This window comes from Moschus berezovskii, chromosome 17, assembly GCF_049115385.1.
Source record: "Moschus berezovskii isolate FMDL1 chromosome 17, NW_MosBer_1.0, whole genome shotgun sequence".
NCBI classification, from domain to species: Eukaryota; Metazoa; Chordata; class Mammalia; order Artiodactyla; family Moschidae; genus Moschus; species Moschus berezovskii.
In genome coordinates, this window is record NC_142476.1 from 51,960,967 (window position 1) to 51,985,550 (window position 24,584).

The 24,584-nt window shown below is 42.8% G+C and overlaps 1 protein-coding gene across 2 annotated transcripts in view; it reads right to left on the bottom strand.

Annotated features, from left to right (window-relative positions):
* FASLG (Fas ligand) overlaps positions 1-20,801 on the bottom strand; it is a 33,598-nt gene extending 12,797 nt beyond the window's left edge. The window contains exon 1 of one of the 2 annotated variants that reach the window (XM_088845457.1): positions 20,618-20,801. The gene's annotated coding sequence lies outside the window, so the exon portion shown is untranslated. Of the gene's footprint in view, positions 1-13,490; positions 13,682-20,617 lie in introns of those variants that run through there. The other variant, XM_055418833.2, reaches the window with a different exon arrangement.
* Between the last annotated feature and the right edge of the window lie 3,783 nt (positions 20,802-24,584).

Genomic DNA, 24,584 nt, shown 5'->3' on the forward strand with positions numbered 1-24,584 from the left:
CATCATCCAGAACTGAGAAAATAAATTTTTGTTGTGTAGGCCATTCAGAAAAATTGGGATAGTCCATATAGGTTATAGTCATACTAGGTTTTGAAACACTAGAATATTGGACAGTCTGGAGGCCCTGTCTGCAAACCCAATCAGCTGGAGTTGGGCCACTGGTGCAGCTCTCAGGGACAGGACATGGGTATGCTAGGCTGCCTGGCTTGCACACCCTCCACTGTGTTTCCCATGAACCTCACTGTGAGAAATGGCCTTCCTGGGCCCTTTAGGCATCTCTGTTTGCTACCTCTGTTATGGTTGTCAACATCTGTTGGATCATGGAGAAAGCAAGGGAATTTCAAAAAAACATCTATTTCTGCTTCACTGACTACCCTAAAGCTTTTGACTGTGTGAATCACAACAAATTGGAAAATTCATAAAGAGATCGGAATACCAGACCACCTTACCTGCCTCCTGAGAAACCTGTATGCAGGTCAAGAAGTAACAGTTAGAGCCAGACACAGAACAACTGACTGATTCAAAATTAGGAAAGGAGTATGACGAGGCTGTATACTGTCACCTTATATGCAGAATACATCATGCGAAATGCCGGGCTGGAGGAATCATAAGGTGGAGTCACGATTGCCGGGAGAAATATCAATAACCTCAGATATGCAGATGACACCACTCTACTGGCAGAAAGCGAAGAGGAACTAAAGAGCCTCTTAGTGAGGGTGAAAACGAGGGTGAAAAAGCTAGCTTAAAGCTCAACATTCAAAAACTAAGACCATGGCATCCAGTCCCATCACTTCATGACAAATAGAAAGGGAAAAAGTGGAAATAGTGACAGATTTTATTTTCTTGGGCTCCAAAATCACTGCAGACAGTGATTGCAGCCATAAAATTTAAAAACCCTTGCTCCTTTGAAGGAAATCAATGACAAACTTAAGACAGCATATTAAAAAGCAGAGATATTATTTTGCCAACAAAGGTCCATATAGTCAAAGATATGGTTTTTCTAGTAGTTATGTACAGACAGATGTGACAGTTGGGTCATAAAGAAAGCTGAGTTGAATAATTAATACTTTCAAATTGTGATACTGGAGAAGACTCTTGAGAGTCCCTTGGACTGCAAGGAGATCAAACCAATCAATCCTAAAGGAATCAACCCTGAATCTTCATTGGAAAGAACAATGCTGAAGCTCCAATACTTTGGCCACAACTCTTCTGGTGAAGAACTGGCTGATTAGAAAAGACCCAGATGCTGGGAAAGATGGAAGGCAAAAAGAGAAGAGGACAGTAGAGGATGAGATGGTTAGACAGCATCACTGACTCAATGGACATGAGTTTGCGCAAACTCCAGGAGACAGTGGAGGACAGAGGAGCCTGGCGTGTTGCAGTCCACGGGGTCGTAAAAAGGAAGACATGACTGAATAACAACAAAACAACAAAAGAGGTCATCTGACTTAATTTCAATATATAATAATTAAAAGAAATAGAAACAATAGAGGAAAATAACAGCATATACATCACCAAATCGGGCTGACCTATATCCAGACTTCAACAGTGCTGGGAAGTCCCTCATTAACAGCAATCTGGAGTCCCAATTGGGAAAGGGTCCTGGGCAGTGCGTCCACCCCATGGTGAGACTCCAATTGCAGTTTCAAGGGCTCCCACTTATAATCCCAGGTTGCAAACTGGTACCATCATCAATTTGCACTTTAAAATGTAGCTATGGTTTTCATAACTTTTGAACTGTGGTGTTGGAGGAGACTCTTGAGAGCCCCTTGGACACCAAGGAGATCAAACCAGTCCATCCTAAAGGAAATCAGTCCTGAATATTCATTAGAAGGACTGATGCTGAAGCTAAAACTCCAATACTTTGGCCACCTGATGCGAAGAACTGACTCATTGGAAAAGACCCTGATGCTGGGAAAGATTGAAAGCAGGAGGAGAAGGGGATGACAGAGGATGAGATAGTTGGATGGCATCACCGATTCGATGGACATGAGTTTGAGTAAACTCTGAGTTGGTGATGGACAGGGAGGCCTGGCGTGCTGCAGTCCATGGGGTTGTACCCTTCCTAGTGAGCTTAGGGAATTGGCAGTGGGTCCCTCCTTAGGAGGAAGAGCCTCTAGCATTATAATCTGGGGTAAGTCATCCCTTATTTGTCACCTACCTTGCCAATGAAAATCACCGAGGGTCTGCCTGACATTGCTCTTTTTTTTCAGAGATTTTCTTCCTCAGCTGGAGTCATTTATCTGTACCTGCTGTTGACTCCTGCTCCCCATCTCAGCCAGATTCCAGCACTATATTAATATTTCCCCCAGTGCTTCTGGGCATCCACTGCTGTTTATCTGCCTTAAAATGACAACAAAGCAAGATAGGAAAGAGAAACACAGAATCGTAAAGCTCTGGCCTGGCCCATCTCCGTGTGGCATCTGACCCTCTTCTCCCCTGAACTGCTGTAAACGTGCACCCACATGTACACTGAGATCCAGCCACCCCTTCTTCTCCCATCAAGAGCTTCTCAGGTTGATGTCAGTTTCTCAGGCCCATCAAGTCACTGCCTGTTTCTTGGCGTTGTTTCAAGGGTCAGAGTCAGAACCCATGTTCACAAGTCATCTTGTCAGCCCTGCTATATTCTTTACCTCCATTGCCTCTAGTGTTGCTGTGAGGATTAATGAAATGAGTTGATTCACATGAGGCACTGAGTGTCTGGAATACAGTACATGTTTTACAGCTGTTAGCAGCAATTATTGCTTATCATCATCATCATTAATATGCAGAATAAGTCTATGAAAATGAGTATATTATCTTTGTAGATGAATAATTAGATTCAGAGAAGAAAAGTAAACCTGGTAAGAGGTTGAGCCAGGCTGCAGTCGCATTTAGGTCTATTTGATCTGCAAAGAGTGTGCTCTTTCTGTTCTTCTTATCGGTGGCCCTTTCCTATTCCCTCTTCACAATCTGATTGGCTCAGGAAAATCTGTAAGATATTGAAGGCTTTTTAACTCACTTCAGGACGTGGATTACCACAACTTTCTTTGTGCTTCAATTTCATCTCTTGTCTCTAAGATAAAGGTAACTTTGATGTTCTTTTCTAGTATAAAAGACTGAATTGGAGGATAAGCTATCAAACATAACTCTTGTGTCTCCAGGTCACAGCAACTTGAATGGGGACAATCTGGAGAGTGTGGGTGACAGCAGTAATGTGGCCAAAATTACCCTTCATCCCTGCCACTCCATGCAACAGTATTATTGGATGTCAAGACTATTTTCATTTTTTCCCTGTCTTTTGTGTTTCAACTGGAGTCTGGACAGAGAAACAGAAGCCACTCCAAGTATGCAAAGTAGGGAAAGGATTAATACAGGAATTAAAGATTGGGCAAGCAGAGGTCAGCAAGGACACCTTCAGGAAACTTTGAAGTTCAAACTTATGCTACAACCAGTAGTTTCAGCTTCCAACAACACTGGTATTGGTGATTCTTAGGAGAATAGCAGAAATCTGTAGGAAAACCCCAAACCACTTCCGCTGTCCCACACACACTCTTCAGTAACTACTGTGAAAACCAGTGGCTTCTCCTCCATTACTTTCCAAGTCTCATGCAATTGCTTCTCATTGATGGAATTCAGTTGGAATCTCACTTGCAGTGGAAAGGAGGAATTGTCATTTATCAGCTTTATGCTCCTGGGAACAGGGAAGACGATAAAGAGATGGGGTCGTACTGATTACTAACCAATTACACGTGGTACACTGCATCTGCTTTGTTCAACATCACTGGGTAAAAACTCAACATATGTTGGCTGAATTAATAATTCCAAGAGGGTCCCGGGTCATGAACAGGACTATTTAGTGAGAATTAAGATTCTATTGCAGCCTCATTCAGTGAGGTTACGTGCTCCATAGCCTGATGATACCCTACACATGCTATCAGCCTGTCACTGACTTATTATGGAATCATGACAACGTTGTATTTCTTCACCTTCCACTGAGGTGGGTCATGTCACTTCTTCAGTTGTCACTGATGCAAGTGTAAATCTGATCATGTAAATCTGCATCTTAAAAGTAACACTTCAGTGGCTGCCCATTGCCTTCAGAATAAAATCTGAACACTTTATCATGATTTCCAAGACGCTGCATTATCTGGGCTCTTCCCAGCTCTCCAGCTTAACCCTTTCTACTCCCCTCCTCTCTCACCATACACAGGCCACACTGGCCTTTCAGTTCATCAAATGGGGCAAATTCTTCCTTACCCCAGAATCTAGGCTTAAGATGCTGCCTGGAAAGCTCTTTGCCCCTCCTCTGCCCCACTTTTATTTGACCAGGTGCTAGAACCCCTCAATCCTAAACTACATATCACTTTCTCAAAGAGGTCTTCATGTGTCACTTCATCTAAAGGAGATAATTCCAGTTAGTATTCTCTCTCTGGGATTTTTCCCCCTCTTCAGGTACTCATCACTATTTGATAGGTATAGATATAAAATCACACCACATTCAATTGTATACCCAGCCCAGCACAGTGCCTGGCAACTAACACGCACTCAATAAATAAATGCTGAAATTCTTTACAGGCTCCTCATAAAGTGATTTTACAGAATACTCAAATTATGTTTCACTTTCTAAATTTCCCATCAGCTGTTGGCTTTTAAACCTGAGACAAGCCAAAAGACATTTGAAAGGAAACAGACTTACTACCAAATGCACCTGTTACCATTAATAATCCAACTGGATCCCAAGCACTCATTGGTCTTTCCTGCCTCCAGATGACCTCGTTTCCACCCAAAGTATGTCCCAAGAAGCCAGGGAGAGAATCCATCATCTCTCTTGCTCAAAGGTTTTAATACCATTTCATGGTTTTGCTATTTCTCTCAGGAGGTTCATCGTGTTCTCCTGCAGTTAGAACCCTGGTGGCTGACCTTGACATGGTAAGTTAGGTATGGCTCTGCTTACTGACCATATTTTCCCCTCAGTCTCTGTATGTCAGCACAGCAATACATAGTGTACAACTGGGAACAGTGTTGGAGGTCATACATTGGTTCCCTAAATCTTATCAGTGACCAATTGCTTTAATTTCTCAAAGACAATGAATAAACATTTCGAGCCAAGAATAATGCCTAGTATTAGAGGCACTCAATAAATGTATGCTGATTATATGAATATAGATGAAGAAACTGACACTTAGGTAGATTAAGGGACTTGCCCGAAGTCACAAAGCCTGTTGGTATTGAGCCAAAATTCTAATCCTAAAAGGGCACAATGTAAGAGGGATTACCAAACAAGACTTCTCTGTGAACAATGCTCCCAAGTATATAGGGTTGAGAATCCACTGCCTATAGGCCAGTAGGAGACAGGATAGAACAATATCTATTAAGACTGAAAACGTCTGAAGAAATAATAAAGATCAGAGCAGAAATAAATGAAATAGAGACTGAAAATACAATAGATTAATTAAACTAAGAGTTGGTTCTTTGAAAAGGTAAATGGAATTTGCAAACCTTTATCCAGACATCAAGAAGAGGGCCCAAATCAATAAAACCAGGGGGGTGGGGGGAAGGAGAAGTTACAGGCAATACCACAGAAATGCAAAGGATCATTAAGAGATTACCAGAAACAATTGAACACCAAAAAATTGGACAATCTCCCAAGTTAGAACCAAGAAGAAATAGAAAATATAAACAGATCAACTACCAGTAATAAAACTGAATTAGGAATTAAAAAAAAAAACTGGATGAGATGGCTTCACAGGTTAAATTTACCAAATATTTAGAGAAGAGTTAATGTCTATTCTTCTCAAACTATTCCAAGAACTTGGAGAGGAAGGAATGTTTCTTAACTCATTATATGAGGTGCCAGAATCATCCTAATACCAAAACTATACAAAGATATCACACAAAAAAGAAAATTACAGGCTAGTATCACTGATGAACATGATGCCAAAATCTTCAACAAAATACTAACAAACCAAATTCAACGATACATTAAAAGGATCTTATACCATGATCAAATGGGATTAATATATCAGGGATGCAAGGATGGTTCAGTATCCACAAACCAATCAATGTGATATACCACATTAACATATTAAAGAATAAAAATCATATTATCATCTCAATAAATGCAGAAAAAGTTTTTGATGAGATGTAACATCTATTTATGATAAAAAAAAATCTCTCACAAAGTAGCTATAGAGAGAATATACCTGAACATAATAAAGGCTTGTATGACCAGCCCACAGCCAAAATTATACTCAACAGTGAAAAGATGAGAAATTTTCATTTAAGATCAAGAACAAGACAAGGACGCCCACTCTCACCACTTGTATTCAACATACTATTGGAAGTCCTAGCCACAGCACTCAGACAATAAAAAGAAAGGAAAGGAATCCAAATGGGAGAGGAAGAAGTAAAACTGTTACTCTTTGCAGATGACATGATATTATACGTGGAAAATCTTAAAGATACCACACACATACAAAAAAAAAATACTAGAACTCATTAATGAATTCAGTAAAGTTGCAGAATATAGAATTAATATACAGATGTCTGTCACATTTCTATTTCCTAACAAGAAACTATCAAAAAGAGAAATTAAGAAAACAATCCCATTTACAACCACTGCAAAAGAATAAAACTAAGTCTAACTAAGGAGGTAAAAGAATGGTACTCAGAAAACTGTAAGACACTGTTGAAAGAGACTGAAGGCAACACAAACAGATGAAAAGATAGCCCATGTTCATAAATTGGAAGAATCAATATGGTTAAAAAGAGCATACTACCCAATGTAATATACAGACTCAATGCAATCCCCAGCAAAATATCAATGGCATTTTTCACAGAACTAGAACAAATAATTCTAAAATTTTAATGGAAACACAAAAGATCCCAAATAGTCAAAACAATCTTAAGAAAGAAAAGTAGAACTAGAGGTATTATGCTCCCTGATTTCAAACTACACTTCAAAGTTAGAGTAATCAAAATGATATGGTCCTGGCACAAAAACAGACACATAATTCAATGGGAAAAAAGAGATCCTAGAAATGAACCCACATTTTTATGGGTAATTAATCTACGAAAAAAGGAGGCAAGAATATATGATGGAGAAAAGACAGTTTCTTCAATAAATGGTGTTGGGAAAACTATACAGTTACATGCAAAAGAATCAAACTGGATTACTCTCTTTAAGTACAAAACTCAAACTAGATTCCTCTCTCAAAGCACAAAAATAAATTTGAATGGATTAAAGACTTAAGACCTGAAACCATAAAACTTCTAGAAAAAACCATAAGCCCTTTGGCATCAGTCAGGGTAGAATATTTTTTCTTTGTATATGTTCCCTCAGACAATGGAAACAAAAACAAAAATAAACAAATGGGGCTATATCAAACTAAAAATCTTTTGCATAATGGAGAAAACCAGCAACAAAATGAAAAGTCAACCTACTAAATGAGAGTGAGTGAAAGGAGATATTTGCAAAAAATACAACCAATAAGGGGTTAATATCCTATATATAACTTACACAATTCAACATCAAAAATACAAACAATCCAACCAATTGAAAATGGGCAGAGGATCTGAACAGACATTTTTCCAAACAGGCACATGAAAAGATGCTTAATATCACTAATCATCGGGAAAAGCAAGTCAAAACCTCAATGAGAAATTATCTCATACTTGTCAGAATGGCTATTATCAAAAAGACAACAAACAGAAAGTGATTGGAAGGACATGAAGAAAACAGAGCTCCCACCCATGCACTGTGCAAAGAATTGTAAACTGGTGCAGCTCCTATGAAAATCAATATGGAGATTCCTTTAAAAATTAAAAATAGAACTCCCATATGATCCAGCAACTCCACACCTGGGTATTTATTTGAAGAAAAGGAAACAATTAATTCAAAAAGACATATGAACCCTTATGTTCACAGGAGCCTTTTTTACAACTGCCAGGATATGGAAGTAACTTAAGTGCCCAGAAACAGATGAATGGATAAAGAAGTATATATAAGGGGAAATTACTCAGCCATAAAAATGGATGAAATCTTGCCATCTGTGACTACATGGATGAACCTAGAGGGCATTAAGTTAAGTAAAATAAGACACACAGAGATAGACAAATGCTATCTGATTTCACTTATTATGTGGAATCTAAAAAACAAAGCAGGAGACACAGACATAAAGAACAGATTTTTGGACATAGTGGGGGAAGGAGAAGGTGAGATAATTTGCGAGAATAGCATTGACACACATTGCCTGGAAAATCTCAAGGACAAAGAAGACTAGGGGGCTATAGTCTATAGGCTCACAAGAGTCGGACATGACTTAGTGACTAAACCACCACCACCATATACATTCAGTTCAGTTCAGTTCAGTTGCTTAGTCGTGTCCGACTCTTTGCAACCCCATCAATCACAGCACGCCAGGTCTCCCTGTCCATCACCAACTCCCGGAGTTCACTCAAACTCATGTCCATAGAGTCGGTGATGCCATCCAGCCATCTCATTCTCTGTCGTCCCCGTCTCCTCCTGCCCCCAATCCCTCCCAGCATCAGACTCTTTTCCAGTGAGTCAACTCATCGCATGAGGTGGCCAAACTATTGGAGTTTCAGCTTTAGCATCAGTCCTTCCAATGAGCACCCAGGATCGATCTCCTTTAGAATGGACTGGTTGGATCTCCTTGCAGTCCAAGGGACTCTCAAGAGTCTTCTCCAGCACCACAGTTCAAAAGCATCAATTCTTCGGCGATCAGCTTTCTTCACAGTCCAACTCTTACATCCATACATGACCACGGGAAAAACCATAGCCTTGACTAGACGGACCTTGGTTGGCAAAGTAATATCTCTGCTTTTTAATATGCTATCGAGGTTGGTCATAACTTTCCTTCCAAGGAGCAAGCATCTTTTAATTTCATGGCTGCAATCAGCATCTGCAGTGATTTTGGAGCCCCCAAAAATAAAGTCTGACACTGTTTCCACTGTTTCCCCATCTATTTCCCATGAAGTGATGGGACCAGATGCCATGATCTTCGTTTTCTGAATGTTGAGCTTCAAGCCAACCTTTTCACTCTCCTCTTTCACTTTCATCAAAAGGCATCTTAGTTCCTCTTCCCTTTCTGCCATAAGGGTGGTGTCATCTGCATATCTGAGGTTATTGATATTTCTCCTGGCAATCTTGATTCCAGCTTGTGCTTCTTCCAGCCCAGCGTTCCTCATGATGTACTCTGCATATAAGTTAAATAAGCAGGGTGACAAGATACAACCTCGACGTACTCCTTTTCCTATTTGGAACCAGTCTGTTGTTCCATGTCCAGTTCTAACTGTTGCTTCCTGACCTGTATACAGGTTTCTCATATTACCATATGTAAAACAGATAGCCAGTGGGAGTTTGATGTATGATGAAAGGAACCCAAAGCTGGCTCTCTGTGACAACCTTGAGGGATGGCGGGGGGAGGGAGGTGCAAGAAGGGATCAAGAGGTAGGGGACACATATATCTATGGTTGATTCATGTTGATGTATGGCAAAAACCCATCACAATATTGTAATTATCCCTCAGTTAAATAAATAAATAATTTTTCCATAAAAGCAAATGAACAAACAGAAACAGAATCCTATATACAGAGCAAAAACAGGTGGTTGCCAGAGAAGAGAAGGGTTGGGGCAGGTGAAGAGGAATTGGTAAGGGAGATTAAGTACAAAATTCTAGCTGCAAAATAAATGAGTCCCAGGTATGAAGTGTACAGTAAGGAGACTATAGTCAAGATTCATGCAGTATCATTGTATGGTGACATATTGTACCTAGACTTATCATGATGACCATTTTAGTATATATAGAAATATCGACTAATAGAAACTAACATAGTATTGTAGCTCAATTATACTTTAAAAGCAAACAAACTCACAGAAAGAGAGATCAGATTTGTGGTTACCAGAGGCAGGGTTTTTGAAGGCAGTTAAAAGGGACAAACTTCCAGTTGTAAGATAATTATAAGTATGAGGGTTATAATATACAACATAATAAATATAATTACTGCTGTATGTTACATAGCAACTCCTGGGTCAGGAAGATCCTCTGGATAAGGGAACGGCTTCCCACTTGATTATTCTTGCCTAGAGAATTCCAAGGACAGAGGAGCCTGGCAGGCTGTAGTCCACGGGGTGGCAAAGAGTCAGACACAGCTGAGCAACTTTCACTTTTACTGTGTTATATATGAAAGTTGTTAAGAGAATAAATCCCAAGAGTCCTCATCATAAGGAAAAATTTTTTTTCTATTTCTTAAGTTTTGCATCTATAAAAGATGATGGATGTTCATTAAACTTGTGATAATTATTTCATGATGTACACAATTATTTCATGATGTATTCATAATGCTGTCAAATCATTATGTTGTACACTGTAAACATATACGATGCTATATGCCAGTTATAGCTCAATAATTAACTGGAAGTGAAAAAAGACTGGAAAGACCAAGTCTTGTGGGCTCTTTTAAGAACCCTTTATTGATGTTTGAAATGCTTCTTCACATTTGTCATGGTGTCATGACAAATGGGAAGGTCACATGCACTAAGGACTGACTTAAATGTCAAAGTCGTTGTTTTTGTCACCCACTGTTTCCTTTGAGTGTCTCGCAGATGTTAGTCAGGGCTGTGCAGATGGAAGAGCCTTCTAACCTCAGGGTCTCACGAGAAGAAAATTTGAGCATACTGCCTCTGAGTCTGGATATGTTTTGCTCTCTATTACTGACGTTGAGACAGCCACAGCCCAGTTAAGTGAAGAGCCCTGGGCCTTGTACCAGTTTGCAATTTGATAAATGAAGTGCTCTCCACTGAGCTGTCTTTGCAAACCAGCGATGTCTGACCAATCTGAAACCTTACAGTAAAGTCCTAGAATCTCAATGCTGGAATAGGGAAGAGCTGATGGACTCATGTCCCTAACTTCACAGATTTGGACCTGAGCTCAAAAGAGGTAAGAGGATTCTCCCCAAACCACAACCAATATGGAGGAAGAACTGGGAAGAAATCCCACCCTATCTCCTGGTGCTTCCCCACCACACCTTCTATCTCTGGAAATGAAATACAGGAAGCATTTGTTTCTGTTCAATTCCATCCATACATTTCTTGGGCACCTAACAGGAGTCAAGGAGCATGGAAGGGTGCAAAGACAAAGCCATGGTCATACACAACTCCTTCAGGAGCTCCTAATTTGATGAGTCCTGTCCCTGTGGTCATTTTCACGCAAAATTGCTTCAGTTATGCTTGACTCCATGGACTGTAGTCCACCAGGTTCCTTTGTGCATGGGATTCTCCAGCCAAAAATACTGAAGTGGGTTGCCATTTCCTCCCAGGGGATCTTCCCAACCCAGGGATCAACCCGCGTGTCTTATGTCTCCTGCACTGGAGCAGTGCAGTCGGGCTCTTTACCACTAGCGCCACGTAGGAAGCCCACCTAAAACTCATCCAGTTTTTCCTGTTCTTCCTGGTCAACCACTTTCTCAGAGTTCTGTTGGGATGGGTGGGGAGGAAAAGGGGAAGGAAAGAAACAAGTTATTTGCAAGTAAGCCAGGCACTGAGCTAGGGACTCTATGCTGTGCTGCGCTTAATCACTCAGTCCTGTCTGACTCTGCGACCCCCTGGACTGTAGCCTGCCGGCTCCTCTGTCCATGGGGATTCTTCAGGCAAGAATACTGGAGTGGAATGCCATTTCCTCCTCCAGGGGATCTTCCCAACCCAGGGATCGACCCCAGGTCTCCAGCATTGCAGGCAGATTCTTTACCGTCTGAGCCACTATGGAAGCAGAACTCTATACATTACCTTATTTTACCTCAAGCTGCCCTCCATGATAAGAATTATCTTATTTCCATTTTACAACTGATTTGAGAGAGACTGAGCTTAGACGTGAATTCAGGTCTTCCTACCAGACCACACTGTGACTCTAGGTTTCTCTTCTCACCACTGCAAATTCTCATCCCTGCAAATTCTCACATGCCTTTAGAATGCCTTTCACAAATAAGTTCCCCTCCCCAAATACATACCATCAAAATCCCTATTTATCATTCTAGGGAACCTGAATTCCATGTGGAAGTTTCTCGTTCTCACTTGAATTAAATTCCTAATCCCCACTTCTCCATGCCTCCTGTTTTATAAGGTCTACCTGTCTCTGAAGCCACACTCGCAACTGTTTAGCTCGCCTGACCTCCCTAAATGCACTGTACTCCACGACTGAGACCTGGACTGAATACTCAGACTCCACCCTCTACTCTCCCCACCACAAGACAGACAGCCTGGTATTGCAGTTGTCTCTATCAACAGAAGAGGTAACTGGAACCCAGCAAGGTTGTCCTCTCACAACAGGAAGTGCTAGACCCCCACACCTCTACTCCTCAGGGTTCCTGCTCCCTGACCTCCTTGCACCACCCTGTGTGTGGTTTCTACATCATGTTACATGTGATTTTTTTCCCCATTTCCTAGGGAATCTATCAGTCCAACCCATTCCTTCACTCCTTCCAGTTAAATACCTCACTCTATTTTATCTTAGTCAAGCTGCCTGATGGAGCCCCATATCCCCAAGTCCTGCCTGGGAAACTCTTCTTCCCAAAGTCAGCTCAGACATCAGCTCCTCTGTGAGGTCTTCCCAGGCACAGTGAATTCCTCCTCCTTCAAGCTTCCTGCAGCTTGTTTATTACAGCACTTAACACACCATGTCATTGGAAATCTAGTCTATTTCCTAAACACAAGCATCTTAACTCTTGGGACACTTTCAAGTCAACTTTGCAATCTGTAATCTCTAGCCCAGAGGCTGGCACACAGGAAATGTTCAATAAATATCCCCTGAGTACTGCTTGTCTAGATAGACCTCTGGAGAACCAGAAGCAAACAGTAGAAGGTTCCACTTCCTCAGAGGCAGAGGGAACGACTAAGTTCATCAGTGGAGCCCCACTGTGTTTACAGTCACAGCGCTGTAAACACAGCACGAGCCACCCTGGGCTGGGGTCAGTTCTCAGTTCCCGGAGATTCCTAAGCTTGGGATAATGATGTGCTGGCGGAGAGCTGGGGCTCAGGCTGCACTAGATGCTCTGAGGTCCCCTCTACTCCAAAAACTATAGTTCTATGATGAGGGAGAAGTTGGTTCAAAGATCAAAAGACAGATAGGAAAAGGTGTAGACAGAGGAAGGTGAAGGTGAAAGAGCCACGAGCCAGAAGATAAAGAGTTAGTGAGGAGAGGGAGGCTGAAAACTGGGGAAAGAGAGGCGACTGGAGGGACTGGCAAGAAGAAGGACAAAGAGAGGGAGACAGGTGCGAGGACACTGGGCATGATCAGATTCCCAAGATCCCGTGCCCATAAGCACAAAGGTATCCAGAAAACTAAAACTGAAATCCTGAGAGCTGCTGCTCTTGAAAATCAGTCCAAAATGGACTTAATGCATCTCCCACCCAAACAGGAAACTAAATCCTCAGAAAATTAGCTGCAGCTGACAAAAAACAAGACCCAGAAGAACACAGTTACAGCACTTACTGCCTGGCACCATCTGGTCCTTCCCATGTGCAGTGGGCTGGCCAGCCCTAAGTCAGCACGCCAGAGCATCAGTCCTTAAGCAACAAGGAGCCAGGGAGGGCAGCCCACTTCCCAGCTCTGGTGACCCAGTGGCTCCACAGTCCGTCTATCCTCTTCAGCCAAAACTTACTGCACTTTATAGGTAGTGACAATGCAGGCTGAGCTCTGGGACCAGACCAACTTCTGAACAGGAAATAACAGGAGACCTGCACTTCTGTCACCTTGGGGCTAAAGGTCGTGCTCTAACTTCATACACTTATCAACCAGCAACCATCTGGTGCCCCCAGCAATGCTTATCTAGTGTCACTGCTACTGCTGCTGCTAAGTCACTTCAGTCGTGTCCGACTCTGTGTGACCCCATAGATGGAAGCCCACCAGGCTCCCCCATCCCTGGGATTCTCCAGACAAGAACACTGGAGTGGGTTGCCATTTCCTTCTCCAATGTGTGAAAGTGAAAAGTGAAAGTGAAGTTGCTCAGTCGTGTCCGACCCTTAGCGACCCCATGGACTGCAGCCTACCAGGCTCCTCCATCCATGGGATTTTCTAGGCAGTAGTCCTGGAGTGGCTTGCCATTGCCTTCTCCACTCTAGTGTCACACCAGGGCCTATAACTAAACTACATTATGATGAATAAGTTACTTAATGTTTGTACCTTAGATGTCTTATCTGTGAAATGGGGGTAATGATGATAATATAGGACTTCCCTGCTGGCTCAGACAGTAAAGCGTCTGCCTACAATGCTGGAGACTCAGGTTCGATCCCTGGGTTGGGAAGATCCACTGGAGAAGGAAATGGCAACCCATTCCAGTACTCTTGCCTGGAAAATCCCATGGACGGAGAATCCTGGTAGGCTACAGTCCACGGGGTCGCAAAGAGTTGGACACAACTGAGCGTGTCTGATGATAATATACTTCATATGGTGATTTGATGATTAAATGAGAAAATACACAGTGAGCAACCAATAAAACATCTATTCTCTTAACCTTTCCTAAAAGTCAAATGGAATATATGTCTGTAACTTTTAGAAAAGAGTATATCTGGTATGCCACTATATAAATATTTAGCTCTTGTGTCTTTTGTGAGACAATGGGTAACTGAGAATGTCTTTATTCAAAAAAATAAAATAATAAACTGTAGCCAAAAATACAGGATCCTGAGTGTCACAGAGTATCCAGATACTGAATCAGATCCTTTATGTGGATTATCATATCAGTTCCTCAAAATAACCCAGTAAGGTTAAATATCCCCATTGGCAATAAGGAGACCAAAGCTCAGAAAGATTAAATCATTTTTCAAAAGAGTGGCAGGGCCTGGGTTCAAACCCAGACTGTCCAGCTCCAGTGTCCATAATACACTGCAGCCAGGAACGGGGTTTTGTTCCCCCATCCCTGAAGCCCTGCCCTCATGCCCATTCCTCTCACACTCGGGCCTGCTTTGCTTGCTGTTGTCTTCCCTAGGCCTGTTGCCCTGCCAGATTCTCCTTCCAGGGCCATGCCCTGCACCCTACTCTAGCCCTCTGGTAAATGCCCCATCAGTCTACCAAGGCACCTACCTGGCATCTCCTGTTCCATGCTTCACCACTGCAGAGGCCAGCCTGCCTGTCTTTTTATTGCCAGCTCCAGAAACCCGCCCCCATCACCACTACAGAGGTTAACCTCTGCATCTTGCTGTCCACAGCAGGTCTATCCTGCCCCTGACAGAACTGGTTTTCATGTACACTGAGATACCTAAATGCATCCCCAGGACAGTGGCTGAATCAGCTTCCTCTCTGCAGATACCTAACTTGTGAGAACCTTGATCCTAGAATGCACTTCATCTTCACATATCACATCACTCACACATCAGAAAGGGAGACCTTAGCCCTGGACAGTCCTCGGGCTCCAACCCTCTGAGGGTAGGGATTCCGGCTGAGAGAGCAAAGGTGTTGGGGTTTCCTTTGTCTTGCAGCTCTGCACCATCCTCGTTCCTGCACAGCAAGGCCTGCTTTCACATCTGCACCCTAAGCTGGTGTGAACCTACATTCTGACAGCTGACACGGAATGCAGGTTCACACACAAGTTAGGGTGTGTGTGTGTGTGTGTGTGTGTGTGTGTGTGTGTGTGTGTGTGTGTGTGTGTGTGTGCGCGCGCACATGTGAGTGTGTCTAACAGCCTGCAATGGCCCTGCTCACTCTCCCTGGGCTCAGGTTGACTCATACCACCACACAGGACAGAGGGAGGGCCCGGAGAGGGCTGGGCAGAGAATACAGACACAGACAAGGACCCAGTGACAATGGCCACTAAAGCAGTTTCATTTCCACAACACTCCTTCGGTCAATTGTTTCAGCTCCAACTCCACAGAGTTGAACACTGGGGGGCTGTGGTGGGAGGGACACTGAGGAAGTGGTCAGAGGGCGGCAGGAAGCGCTTCCTTTCACAGGTCTCAGGGGCAGAAGCTAAGTATTATGACCTCTCAGTTCAAACAACTCTTCTCCTGTCCCACAGCCCCTTTCTCCAGTTTATAGACACGTATTTTCTGTGTTCTCCACTTTTTTCACATCTTCCTGGACCTATGTGCTGTCTTTCCTCCTGAAGAGAGATCGCTGTGCTCACGGTCATGGAGCTGGAACTGAAATTCATCTTAGCATCCAGCCATCAGTTCATTCTTTCACTCTGTATCTACCATGTGCCTGTGCCAGGCATGGACCTGCCTTGGGTTTCAACACAGTGTGATCATCCAGTATAACTTCTTGGTTGTCCAGATGGAAATCTGAGAAAAAGACCTTTCCAAACTGAAATGAGCATCATGGCTGGCAGTATTTCATTTCTATTAATGAAATATCTCAGAATGATTCAACATGAAATAGACACAATTTCCTGTTTCCTGTGCACAAATGTCTCTCTCCCTCCCTGTCTCATATCCTCCATGTTTAGGCACGCAGGGGGCATCTGCTCATTTTTGTGGGCCGTTTCATGTCACAAGGTCAGTAGACAATTGATAGTTGGTTGACTATGTACCAGAAACTAAGTCTAGCCCACATTGGATCTGAAGATATCCATGACTTAGTGACATCTCTTGTCCTGAAAGAAGTGTTCAGCATTACTGTCACCCACACTCCTCTTCTTGATTCAAGCAGAGAGGTGTTTTTAAAATTTAATCTTGAGGTGCTTAAGTTTTGTCATATACAAATATGGAAGAGGTGTAACCCAGAGTATTATAGACTTGAATGTCAGCCCAAAATCAAATACTTTAGAAATAAAGTGCAGTACACTAAAGATAAAACCTAACATTAGAGATAAGAGAACTGAAGCCCAGAAAAGAAGTGAATTACTCCATAATTAAGAGCATTATGGGTTTTGAGTATCTACCAAAAATCAAATACTTTAGAAATAAAATGGAGTACCCCAGAAAGAAAATGTCCAAAACCTAACATTTATAGATGAGAAAACTGAAGCCCAGGAAAGAAGCGAATTACTCAGTCTCACTCAGGTTGTGAGTGGCAGAGTCAGGGCCAAAACCTCCAGTCTCCCAGTATTCGTCAAGTCCAGGTACATCTGACCGCAGGCTCCAAACACCCTAATCACCCTGGAGATGGGGCTCCAACCACATGATATATTGGTTCCACTCAGATAAATCTATGATGACCTTTTGTTCCCAGATGGTTTTAGAAACTTTATTTGTCCTCACTGAGGAGCTACTTGATTATGTCACTGAATTGGAAAGAAAAAAAAAAAGAAATAATATTTTCCCTCTTGATGAACACCCTCTACAAGAAAATATCCAAATTTCTTAAAAAAAAAAAAAAATCAGCTCTTAAATGGAACCAGGAGGGTATTGAGGAATGGGAGACGCAATTTTAGGAGCCCAGCCCTTAAAGCTTAGATGGAAAGACATGTTTCTACAGGAACACTCTTGCATGTAGAAAGGATGCAGAAATCTTTACAGAGTGCCTGTGCTTGTTTACTGTGATGTAATTCACCCTGTAATCATCACCCCATTTTTGGTAACAACAGTAGAATTTTCTTTGAGAAATTTTCCACCCTCTTTGTCTCTGTGGTTCAGTTGTAGCTGATTCTACCCAGATGCCACCCTGCTCCAGGGATGGACTCAGGACTCAGACTTGGTCAGTAAACCATGAGTTTTAGTGGCCTTAGTGACTGGGTCAGAGCTGGCCAAGTGCCCCAAGCTAGGTCATTACTGAGCAGCTCTGGAACCTTACTGGAGCTATTAGGAAAGAAGTACTCTTGTTCTTCAGGGGTTATTCGTAACAGAGAGGAGGTCTAGACCTGCTTGTCTAGTCATCTATGCGGCAGTGTTTAAACAAAGCTGAGAGAGGGGCAAAGGTAAGTACCTGAAGATATTACCAGAGTATCTGATTCTAGGGGGTCTTACTCTTGGAGATCTACCCCTAAATTTTATAAACTGCAAGGGCCATACAATTTTCTTTATTTTTAAGTCTAAGCTTATTTGAATTGGGTTTCTGTCACTTAAAACCAAGAGAGACCTAATAAACCCATAACAAAGAGGGTGGAGAAATGGACAGAGTTGGGAGCAGAGGAAATATTCCATTGAGGAGGTTAACTCTGGGATGGGACTTGAAGAATTATCTCCACTGATTTAAAATAAAAGTTTGGGTCCATTCAACTCAACGTTCATATGAAGTAAGTAAATAATTCAAGAGAAAGTGCAAATCTCTGTGGCTGCTTAAAGAGAGTAAGAACTTTAATGAAAGGGCAGTGACAATGTTTGGGGCAACTGGCCTAAGTCTTGCCAGTCCATGAGAAGAGAAAAGGTCAACACTGCCCAAAAAATTAGGGCTGCCGGGTAGCAGAGCAGAGCTCACCAGAAGAGCAGGGCTCATCCTGAGCTGACAGAGAGACCTCCACCCACCTAATCTTCCAGTGAAATTCAGTGTGAGAACATGAAACTGCTTTTGATGAGGTTTCACCTCCTCTAACTCCCACAATGCTTTCCAGGTCCCCAGAACATAATTTGTATTTTAGAGGCACCTGAAGACGTCTGAATCAGGGTTCATCATCAGCCACATTTTCTCTATCGCTCAAAACCCAAGGTTTTTTTTTTATAAAAGCTATCTCCGATCTCAAGGTCCTTCCTTTTCCATGACTTCTGTCTCTCTGTGTGTACATCCAGAACAAACAGGGTGGATATTAGTCCTTTGATAAAAGCACAACATTAGACGTTCATGACCCCAGTCCAGTACTCTGGCCTGATAAATCTTGTGGACGGAGGAGCCTGGTAGGCTGCTGCCTATGGGGTCGCACAGAGTCAGACATGACTGAAGCGACTTACCAGCTTAGCAGATAGATGCTCATGACTGACTACAATCCTACTTTTTGGGCAGATGGCTTGAATTCTCATTGCCCTTCCTGACTGATTTCCTGATGATCATCAGTCCCACTCACCCCCACCCCCTGCATCAGAAGTTGAGAGAAAAAACAAATTAGGCTGAAGTGCCACCATAAAGCCAGGAGCCCATCAGTCATTCCATCAGTACCTCTGAGCACCTGGCACCACAAACCACTGTGGGCATATAGAGGGACACAAGCCACACCCTGTCCTCCGGGAATTTACACAGTAGACCACCAGTGGGGATCTTGTTTGTAGCTCTCAGATTATAAAATGGCTATAAAAGTTGGGGGCAGTCAAAAGACTTCACAATGATGCCATGATGTCATCAATTAGTAGTTATGATTTCATAAAATACTAACTTAAAAAATATATATATAATATGTATGTATGTACAAATGTGTTTGTATATACTTATATATCACATATAGTATTTGTTCTACTGAATATTCCTAATAATTAAACAATGTCAAATTGTAAAAAAAAAAAAAAAGATACATTTCTGAAGCCATGTCATGCTGTGTGTTCTACTAACCTCATTTATTTGAAACGTTTTTAAAAGATCTCCTGGCTATCTCCTTTCCTGAATGTGGCCAGTGCTGGTGATCAGTTACCAACAGTAGGCCAGGGAAAGGAGCACGTCTCGGAGCCCCTTGGTTCCTCTCTTCATCACTGAGCTCCTATGTGCGGCACCTCACCACCCACCTCAGGGAGGCAGACAGAGCAAGCCAGTCCTCCAGCTCAGGTTCCCCATGGTTAGAAAAGCCGCGCTGAAGCAGGGAAGTCCTCATGTAACAGTAACTGCATTACAGGTGTGATAAATATTCTGCTGCTGCTAAGTTGCTTCAGTCGTGTCCGACTCTTTGCGACCCCATAGACAGCACCCCACCAGGCTCCCCCGTCCCTGGGATTTTCCAGGCAAGAACACTGGAGTGGGATGCCATTTCCTTCTCCAATGCATGAAAGTGAAAAGTGAAAGTGAAGTCACTCAATCGTGTCCATCTCTTCGCGATCCCATGGACTGCAGCCTACCAGGCTCCTCCATCCATGGGATTTTCCAGGCAAGAGTACCGCAGTGAGGTGCCATTGCCTTCTCTGAGTGTTGTATTAAAAAGGAGGTAAATCCTACTTGGACTGAGGGTGGAGGAATGGACAGAGCTGGGAGAAGACGAAATACTTCATCGAGGAGGTTTACTCTGACATGGGACTTGAAGAATTTCTTCACTCACTTAACTCGATGTTTAAAAAAAAAAAAAGTTTGGGTGCATTCAACTTAAAGCTCATTCAGTTCAGTTCAGTTCAGTCGCTCAGTCGTGTCCGACTCTCCGCGACCCCATGAATCACAGCACGCCAGGCCTCCCTATCCATCACCAACTCCCGGAGTTCACTCAATCTCATGTCCACAGAGTCGGTGATGCCATAGGAAGCAAATAAACAATTGAAGAGAAGAGAAATTGCAGATTTGATCTGTGATCCAAATCTCCTTTGCTCAGTATGATCAGAACCCCTGGGCAGTCCTGCCAGCCTGGCTCTGCCTGTTCCCCAAGCAGCGAGGTCAGTGGCAGTTGCAACCCCGACTGTCCCATTCACGACCAGCCCTCCTCTTCCAAGGTAAGGCACACAAAAGTAATGCCCATCAGTGAGCCTTTCCCTGCTGCCACCCTTTCAGGGCACAAGCTTCCCAGCCAGCTGCCCAGTTGCCCAAGGCCACTCCTTCCTCCTCCCATCACCTAGGGTTCAAACCTGGTCACTTTCTTCTGGGGTGGCTCTGACACAGCTCTAAAGTCAGGGTTTCCAGAGATGAAACACATCAGAGGCTTCTCTGCCCACAGTCCTCTGTGGTCTGGCTCCAGATTTCAGGTGTTCCAGCGTGCAGTGGAACAAGTGTGTGCTCCGCTCAAGAAATAGAAAATCAGCCCTCATCTTGTTCCAGGGGTGGCAGCACTCGGGCAGAGGGAGCCCCAACCCTGGGTCTTCTAGAAAACCAAGCCAGCCTCTAGGCACCAGCACTGGGGTTCTCAGAATTTTAGACAAAGGAGGCTTTTTAACCACGGAAACTCAGGCAGCGGCAGCCAGATGCAACCACAGCGCACAGCAAGTCAGACACGCTGGTCAGAGGTGGAGCTGTGCCAGGAGCAGCGCTCAGTGTTTGATGCTTGTCAGTCATAAACATGCATCCTGTTTACCCAAGTCATACAGTGTAAGTACACATGGTTAAGTAACAGCTTGTTGGCACAGGACATACGTTCTTCAGCTTATGTGTGTGGATGTGTGTATGAATATGCAAATATGAATGTGCAAATATGCGAATGTGCAAACATGATGGATATACTAGTATCTGTTTCACAACCAGGGAAAGTCAGCTGTGCCTCCTTTGACTCACTGATAATACAAGACAGTATTTTACACTCATTAAGAAGCTGCCCCTAAACCAAAGGACACACCTTTAACTTGGTTTTCTAGGTAACCACATGCACCATTCTGTGTTTGGACAGCAGAAAAAAAATGCTTTTCTTACTGGGAAAGGGCAAGAAGAAAAGAGAGCAGGAGGATTCTCCTCCTACCCAGTGACTCCCTTACTAAAGACCTTCACAAAGATGTCCCTTTGATTGTCAAATATTTATAAAATATTAAGGAAATACAGAAGCCCTTGAATGATTACACACTATCTGGCGGGAGATACAGAAAAGTAATTATATACTTAAACTGTGTGGTGAGAGCAGGGACAGGTGCCACAGAAACCAGGATGAGGGTCACCAATGTTCCATGGGCAGGGTGGGGGTCAGAGAAAATATTTCAGAGGTTGTGATGCTCGTTAGGTCTCAAGCAGCTAAGCCCCAGGGAAGGGAAAGTCATTCCCAGCAGAAACAGAGCAGAACAGGAAAGCAAGGCGTGTTCTGCAAGCTGCCAGGCACGAGCTTATCCTGCTGACTTTCCCTATGGTACTTGCTGCGATCTGCCAGTTTGTACCTTCGCTTGTGTCTGTCTCCCCCAATTAGAACATAAGTCCCCTGATGGCAGGGACTTTGGTTTTTTCTCCGCTATATCCTCAGCACCTAGAACATACTTAGAATGTAGTAGGAATCATAAATACTTGCTGAATACATGGATGTTTGCAGGAGTGTGAAATGAAACTGGACAGTCAGGCAGAGTAGCCTGTGCCTCCATGAGGGTCTTGTGTGCTCCGCTAGTGAGTGTGGACATGAGCTTTGAGACCTGGCGCAGCATTTACAAACTGGCAGACCATAATTTACAGACTGCTCATACATCTGAATATCAAAAACACAAACAACTCCATCAAAAAACTGGCAGAAGACCTAAATGGACATTTCTCCAAAGAAGACATACAGATGGACAACAGGTACATGAAAAGACAATCAACATCTCTAATTAACAGAGAAATGCAAATCAAACCTACAATGAGGTATCACCTCACATCAGTCAGAATGGCCATCATCAAAGTCTATAAACAATAAATGCTGTAGAGGGTATGGAGAAAAGGGAACCCTTTTACAGTGTTAATGAGAATGTAAATCGGTGCAGTCACTATGGAGAAAAGTACGGAGGTAAAAATAGGGCTCCCATGAATGTTTGCAGGCCAAGTCACTTCAGTCATGTCCCACTCTTCACGACCCTATGGACCATATAGTCCACCAGGCTCCTTTGTCCATGAGATTCTCCAGGCAAGAATACTAGAGTGGGCTATTGTGCCCTCCTCTGTTGGAGTCACACTGAAATAATTCTCACAAACACACAGGATTATGAGAGACAGGGCAGGGAGAGCTCATGAAAGAGTAATTCCCTGAGGAAACTGCTGAGAGTATATTTATTAGGAGCTTATCTGACAGCTCAGTGGAGTATCACAAAGATCAGAAATCAGGAACAAAGACAAACGTCTGAGGGAAATGGAATGCACGTGTACACTACTTCCTTGAGCTAGCAAAGGATTATGTGGGAATCATAAGGAGCTGTTCTGTGTGCAGAACAACATCTGTAGTGGGCTGATATGTCGGCCAAAATGTTTGTCTTAGGGGCATGAGAATGGCTACACAAAAAAGAGCACAGCTACAAGATAGCAGAATCAGGAAGCTTCCATAAGCCTCTTATCCTCATTCATCAGAGGGCAGACAGAATGAAAACTACAATCACAAAAAACTAACCAAACTGATCACATGCATCACAGCCTTGTCTAACTAATGAAACTGAGGCATGTTGTATAGGGCCACCCAAGACAGATGGGTCATAGTGGACAGTTCTGACAAAACATGATCCACTGGAGAGGGGAATGGTAAACCACTCCAATATTCTTGCCTTGAGAAATCCATGAACAGAATGAAAAGGCAAAAAGATATGACACTGAAAGATGAACTCCCCAAGACAGTAGGTGCCCAATATGCTACTGGAGAAGAGTGGAGAAGTAACTCCAGAAAGAATGAAGAGACGGAGCCAAAGTGAAAACATCATCCAGTTGTGGATGTGACTGGTGATAGGAGCAAAGTCCAGTGCTGTAAAGAGCAATATTGCACAGGAACCTGGAATGTTAGGTCCATGAATCAAGGCAACTGGAAGCAGTAAAATGGGAGATGGCAAGAGTGAACATCAACATTCTAGGAATCAATGAATTAAAATGGGCGGGAACAGGCAAATTTAATTCAAATGACTATTACATCTACTACTGTGGGCAAGAATCGCTTAGAAGAAATGGAGTAGCCCTCACAGTCGACAAAAGAGTCGGAAAAGGAGTATATGGGTGTAATCTCAAAAATGACAGAACGATCTCAGTTTGTTTCCAAGGCAAACCATTCAATACCACAGTAATCCAAATCTATGCCAGTAATGCTGAAGAAGCTGAAGTTGAATGATTCTATGAAGACCTACAAGACCTTCTAGAACTAACACCCAAAAAAGGTATCTTTTTATCATAGGGGACTGGAATGCAAAAGTAGGAAGTCAAGAGATACCTGGAGTAACAGGCAAGTTTGACCTTGGAGTACAAAATGAAGCAGGGCTGAGGCTAATAGAGTTTTGCGAAAAGAATGCACTCATCATAGCTAACACCCTCTTCCAACACAAGAGAAGACTCTACACATGGACATCACCAGATGGTCCATACCAAAATCAAACTGATTATATTCATTGCAGCCAAAGATGGAGAAGCTCTACACAGTCAGCAAGAACAAGAACAGGAGCTGACTGTGGCTCAGATCATGATCCCATATTTCAAAATTCAGACATAAATTGAAGAAAGTAAGGAAAACCACTAGACCATTCAGTTATGACCTAAATCAAATCCCTTACAATCATACAATGGAGGTGAGAAAGAGATTCAAGGGATTAGATTTGATAGAGTATCTAAAAAACTACAGACAGAGGTTCATGACATTGTACAGGAGGCAGTGATCAAGACCATCCCCAAGAAAAAGAAATGCAAGAAGGCAAAATGGTTGTCCAGAGGAGGCCTTACAAACAGCTGAGAAAAGAAGAGAAGCAAAAGGCAAAGGAGAAAAGGAAAGACATACCCATATGAATGCACAGTTCCAAAGAACAGCAAGGAGAGATAAGAAAACCTTCCTCAGTGATCAATGCAAAGAAATAGAGGAAAACAATAGAATGGGAAAAACTAGAGATCTCTTCAAGAAAATTAGAGATACCAAGGGAACATTTCATGCAAAGATGGGTACAATAAAGGACAGAAATAGTACGGACTTAA